Source organism: Pavona decussata, unplaced genomic scaffold, assembly GCF_977016875.1.
Source record: "Pavona decussata unplaced genomic scaffold, jaPavDecu1.1 SCAFFOLD_217, whole genome shotgun sequence".
Taxonomy (NCBI): domain Eukaryota; kingdom Metazoa; phylum Cnidaria; class Anthozoa; order Scleractinia; family Agariciidae; genus Pavona; species Pavona decussata.
Window position 1 is genome coordinate 2,122,501 of NW_028145622.1, and position 6,934 is coordinate 2,129,434.

The window sequence follows — 6,934 nt, forward strand, 5'->3', positions numbered from 1 at the left end:
GTTAAACTGAGTCAGAAATAAATGGGTTTTTGATGTTGGGTAGATTGTTAACTCGCATGGGAGGGGTAGGGTAGGTAGCTGTAATATGTGGCGGCCTTCTTCCCAAAATGAATGAAAAATTCTCGCGCAAAGCAAGGAGGGAAGGGGGTCTTAATTTTTTATTTAAATTGTCCAAGATTGTTACTGAAAAAAACCTGCGAAGGTTTGTGTGGGTGAATAGAGTTGCGTATGCGTGTCTGTTCCTTCCACCTTGCAGCCAAAAATTGAGTAAACTGCCATTCCGTCAATTTCGTAAACCCAGATTTCTCAAGCTCTTTGGCCATGCAGCGGTTGGTCGCCAGAAAAGACTCTGGGGGACTTCGAAAAGTTTTAAATTTTTTGATTGGCTGCTCCGTAACAGCTTGCATGGTCGTCGTTTTACCGCAGAAATCCTGCGGTGAAAAATTTCGAATTCCCCAGAGTCTCGATCTCCTGGCGACCAACCGCTGGCCAAAGAACCTGAGGACTCTTGGTAACGAGATTGCCACGCAGTCCACGCAGTCTAAAAACACTGATGGACTACTACTCGGAAGCATTTTTTTTTGTTTAGGTTACATGACAATGACGTGCGATTTGAAGTCATTAAATCCAGTTTCAGTAAAAACTTGAAGACTGTTGTTTTCTCTGAAAAACATGTCTAGTTCAACACAATAGAAAATTTCGTGTTGTCTTCGTACTTTCGTAGAAAGCGCACGCTTTCTACCTTCCATTATAAGTGCTTGCAAATGTAACGACTAATAGCTAATAGTTTAAAACGGTTTCAACATTTGGTTCAACATGCGTTCAACACAGTTGTTGAAACAAATGTCGGTGGCGTTTGAACAGGTCGTTCAACATTATTGAAAGCGTAAAAAATGTTGAAAGCTTGTTAAAAGTGTGTTGAATCAAATTTAAAATGGTCTAAACTTTCATTTAACATCGATTCAACATTTTCTTTGTTCTCGAAAATGTTGAATGGCGTTGAAACCGTTTGAACACTCCGCTCATCCAACATTTGCCCAAAATCCGTTCAACTTTTGTTGAACGAGTCGAATGTTGGCAAATGTTGAAACCGTTTAAACGGGCATGGCGCGAAAAAGAACAGAGAGCGGTAACCGTCTCACACCGCCATTGTTTTCTGAAACTTGGCCAATAATTATAAAGTAACAAAACGATCACAAAATTAATGATGGAGAAAAGCTCTATTTGAACTTGACTCGAACTCGACTCCGTCGTGACTCGGGCTTGGCTCGGACTCGAGCTTGACTCGTGTTTAGAGTCAACTCCGAATGACAATATATTTATTTATAGACATGAACAACATCATACTAGTATTAAAAACGTAACGTCCCATTACATACAACAGCAAGGTATATGAACTGTTTTTTTTTTTAGTCGGACACAACACTTAGACCCTGGCCGTCACTTATGAATTATAACATAATTTCGAAAACGAAGGGCTCCGATGAATCTGAGTTGTGACGCTAGCACTTAGCGGACACAAATGTGGGATCAGAGAGTTGAGAACTGAACTACCACCATTTTAATAATCAGTAAATCACATGTTGTGTACAAATTCAGTTGCCCTAGTTGTCAATCAACGTATATCGGCAAAACAGAGACAACTCTTTTCATCCGATGCTATCTCTGACGAGGAAATTCCAATATACAAGCATTTGCGCACTTTTGAACATTTAATTTTCAATCATAATTTGTGTAATTCACCGGATACTTTAAATGCTGACAATCTTCCACCTGCTCTTTCTTGTAACAATGAATATTTCACACAACTAGTCCGCTACAACACCACAGTATTAGCCAAACGGCTGTGGCCTTCTATCAGACAACGGATTGAAATCTAGTAGAGAACTTTGCTTTTTCTCATGAGTAAACTTTTCGTTTCGCTTTCTAGTTGTTTTTAACATATTATTTTAAGACCTTTACCTTGTATGCATATTTTTAGTCTGATAATTACGTATAACTATTGTAGTTCGTACCGCAATTTATCCTATGCCATACTGGAATACAGCCAATCAGAAAGCTAGAAACCCGTTGCATATTCTGCGGTATGCAACGGGTAGTATTCCACGAAAAAATCCCGGCCTTCCTCGTGGCCTCCAAATTTTTCCCTTACTTACTACCTTTTGTTGAAGGGCTTTTATACAGTTAATGAGTAGTATACTATTTATATTTTTTAATTTTTTTTTTATCAAACTAATTATGTACTTTCAAGAGACGTTGTCAATTCTGTTGAATATTTTTCCACTGAGTGGATTTGCTGTTAAAGCATTAAATAGTGACGTTTTGTGTTAATTCGATGAGTGGCATGGGATAAATTAGTTATGCAGTGCTTTCTCGTTGTATACCGTGAATATCCCACTCGTCAGGCGCGTAGGAGGGGGGGGGGGGGGGGGATTCGAGGGGTTCGAACGAACCCCCTTTGAAGATCAGTAATGGCGGAAGAAAAACTTTCAAATAAAGCTCCTAGGGTCGAAAAACATCAACCAAAGAAAAATAGAGATATAAACCCGTTCTTTAGGCCTTATGTCTTATCCTCAGTAAAAATAAAAATTGTCAAGAACCCTTGGAGTTTCAAAATTTTAATGACGTTTCATTTTTGCGTGAAAACCGCGTCCGCCCGAAAAAGCCATCGAAAAGCATGCTTTGCGATACGTTTTGTTCTCTGAATGCGGCATTGTTCTAAAAGGAGATTCACTTCAAACTTAATAGTTCAAGCCTTGTTGAGTTTCACGCGCAATTACGTACAAGTTCGCCTGAGAATTCCCACCACAAAAGCGGTAAGTCAAAGATACACGTTTTTGATATGCCTGTCAATCTTGACGAGATAGTCAATTTGTTCGAAGGCCTACACCCGAGAATGATTCAGTTTACCAGTTTGGTGTATGACTATCAGCAGATCGAATAGCTATCAGAACTTGACAGGGCGCGGAATGTACATCGAACTTTCTTGTTTAAGTTGAAACGATTATGCCGTCGAAATGATGTATATAGCTTTTAAAAAAAGCTGTTGTAAAAACAAGTTGTGATTTGCCTAAAATGGGTCTCAAAATGCAGGAAATGAGGTTTCTGGGAACCTAGATTTTCAAAAATTTCCGGAGGAGCATGCCCCTGGACCCCCCCTAGTAAGAGCGCCTCTGGCGCTCAGCAAGACTTCAGGGGGGCTCAACGAACACCCCTATCGAAACCTTACCTTCGCGCCTGCTCGTGACTTGATTTTTCTTAGTATACAGCTATTTCAATTAACGTTGTCGGATTAAAATCAAGCTAAAAGACAAGACCGCAATGTTTTGTGGGATTATTTTTTATGAATAATTTCATCAAAATCATTCCTGCACGTGCAGGTCATTGTTCTGCTAATTACAACCTATTGTTTTCTCCAGGCATGACTGATTTTGATTAATTTATTCATAAAAATCCCATGTAAACTTTCGGTCTTGTCTTTTAGCTTTATGCTTTGAACCGACAACGTTAACTGAAATAGCTGTACACACTCGCCTAAAGGCTCGTGTGTATACAAAGAAAACTCAAGTCACTCGTGGGATATTTCACGGTATACCACTCGCGAAAGCATTGCATAACTAGTATATAACTTTTTCCAACTTCATGTGGTTTTTTGTCGGTTTGTTATCGAAATATTTTGACACAATGAACATACTTGTATTATCGTTCATTCTCTATGTGTTCAGAGAATTAACTCTGTATGTTAATTAAAAACTAAGTGAAACCATGAAAATTCTACTGAGTGTCAGCCCTAGTAAGAATAAAAATGGGAGATCGCACGAGGCAAAGGAAAAATCTTTGACGGTGTGGCCATAGGGTCACCAGTTCGATTTCCGGCGAGTATGCGGTATGAGTTTGCAACAAAAACGCGTGTATTAGTGTGCACGGGTCCTAAGCGGTTGTGGCTGATTACCTGGCTGTTGTAATGAGACTAGTCAGTGGTAGTATGATATTGTTCATTTCTATAAATAGATCATGATGTTGTCTCTCGGAGCTGACTTCAAACACGAGTCAAGCTCGAGTCCGAGCCAAGGTCGAGTCACGAGTCGAATTTGAGTCAAGCTCAAATATAGCTTTCTTCCACCATCAATTAAGTTTCTGTTCGTTTTCTCATTCCCATTTTGTAATTTTTGGCCAGGTTTCATTCACTCTTAGTAGAAATCCTTACCTCTAGTAGTGATGAGTCGTTATTTTTACAAACACTTTATTTACAGGAAGAAGACAGAAAGAATGCGCTGTTTACGAGCTGGCACGAATACAACACGAAAATTCCTATCGCCTGACATCTTTTTAACGAAAACAATACCGTCTTCAATTTTTTCACCTCAACTAGATTTAACGTACTGACTTCAAGTCGCATGTCAGGCCTCCACTCGCACTGATACACTCGTAGGGTTAAGGTGACTTGCAATGAGGCCTAATTTTAGCACCAAGCTTGATCGAGGGTCCACAATAGGTTTTTCGGGATCCGGGATTTGGCTTTTTTAAAGGTCGGGATTCGGGACTTTAGCAGAAAACAACGACGATATTCGGGATTAGAATTAAGAACGGGACGCGGGATTTGACGATTTTACGAAGCGGCATGCGGGAAATGTTAAAGAAACGAGATCTGGGAAGTCTGGCGTCGAAAATGTACAATGAAAATCTAGTTGTTACCGTCCTGGAAAAGAAAATATATTTAAAGGGTCCTGTATATCTTTACAGATTAAATTTCTTCGAGCTCCCTGAGCCCTTGCACTTAACTAATTTCGTTTCATTTCGTTTCGTTTCGCAAAGTAGAATAAGCCGTTTCCTTCATGATCAAAATCAAAAGCTTAAGGTCAACGGAGAGATCTCATCATATTTTGATGGAAAATGAAAATCTCTCAGAAACGTGCTCAGGAAAGCACTTAATCCAGAAGTCACCTGTCACCTTTTCAAATATCTGTTGCAGTCCCACGTTGTGGTACATATGTACGTGAGTAGCAATGCTCCTCAGACTTTTTGATGGCTGAAATGTTTTTCAAGGATCAACGTGATAAGAAAGGCAGCAGTCGCCATTCAATTGAGAGAAAAAAGAAAAAAAAAGGAAAAAGAACAACCTCTAAAAAGAAATTGCCAACGACTTATCAGTTGAGTGAATTGATTCGCGGGAAACTTTTAAAACGTCTAAATTAAATGAACGATGTTGTCGTTATGGTGGAAAGAAATAGAAGAAATAATCTTACAGCTAATTTCTCGCGTGACCAAAGACCAGTATACGTACAAAGATCAGTGCTCAGATTTGCAGTACGAATTTACACCAAATGAAAACGCCTTTTTTTGTCGAGGTAAGGAGCTTGAAAAAAAATATGACCTGACCGGGATTGGGCTAAAACAGCAGTCGGGATTACGGGATTGAGGGAAAATTTTGTCCGGGACGGCGGGATTGAAAAACCCCATTGGGGACCCTCTTGATCGTGTTAAGAGGACATTCACAGAAGACTTAACCCTACCAAAATCAATAGGGATAATGAAATGAAATCCCTGAAGCCTGGAAGGTCCTGGACTGATCCCCAAGATCAAACGGCACAGCTGAATGAGCCTATCCGGGTACCACACCGGACCCCTGTGATAACAGCGTGTAGTCTGAACAACGAATGGTTATGATCATCATTATCATCCTTCTCATTTTTTTAAAAAGTTATTTTTCATACAGTACAGGCGAAGGCTATCCGCATATAGCGAAAGCTAGTCGAGGCGGGTACAAAAAAAAAAAATGGTTATACTATTTCTTACATCACAGGTGCATTTTGGAAGCACCGTGTCGGTCTTCCCAGTTTTCGCTTTCTCTCAAAATTTCGCGGGACCAAAAATAAATTCGAAAAACGCGCTTCTTAGTTGTTACCGAGGCTTGAATACCTGGAGGGGGGGGGGGGGGGGGGGTTCTCCCAAAAAAATTGGGTAGTGGTGTGGGGCCCGCTTCCCAAAACCCTTACCCTATTTATGACCAAAATCTGCGATATTCACTATCTATATCTGTGACCTGATCAAAAATTCTTCAGTTTTTTGCGTTTGGTCAACTTCAGTTCAAAAACCCCTGGAGCCCGACGCGTGACCGGAGCTCGCGACAAGCCATTGCAGCACGTACACATTTTGCCGTAAACATCATGATGAAGAAGTAGCCTCTGTTAAAAATGATACCCTTCTTAGACCAAAACGACTGAAAAACCATACCCCTTGGGTCTGCACATATCTATATAGCCCAGGGAGTACCCCCCCCCCCCCCGGGCTTGAATACGACCGCTTATCTGGCCAGACAACAAAAGCACTGTCAAACCGCCGTTGTTAAACCCAGATGCGGAGTTATTCCAGTTGGGGGTAATATAATCGTTGATCAGAAAAATGGAACCGCCAACTGTTACCGGACCAGGCAACAAAAAGCCAATCCAAAAATTCCAGAGAACAAGTTGTGCTTCTGAAGCTGTTTCCTTTCCTCTAGACCCAAAAATAGGGTTGAAGGGCTGTGGAAACGAGCTGATCTAATAACTCTGTAACCTGCTGAGCCATCCACTCCCGGGGATCCACCTGGCCGAAGAAACAAAAACAATTTGAGACCCGGATGTCATACCACTCTTGTGACCAGGCAGGCGGTCTTGAAGGGGTTGGTTTAACAAGTCACGTGTGAAAACACTAAACATGAGAATATCTTTGCTGATCACGAGCCCCAATGGTTAATCTTTGCAGCGCCAATTCTTGTTTAAGAAGAAAACTTCTCTCTTTTCACAACATGTAGCTTTTACGACCTTTGTACTCTATTAAATTTGGTTCCAGGGCTCTGGACGAAGTGATGCACGGCAAATCCCGTGACTTGTGTTTCGTCATCGGATGAATAGACTAGAATGGCACGCGCTATGGCCTGAGCACAACTGACCAA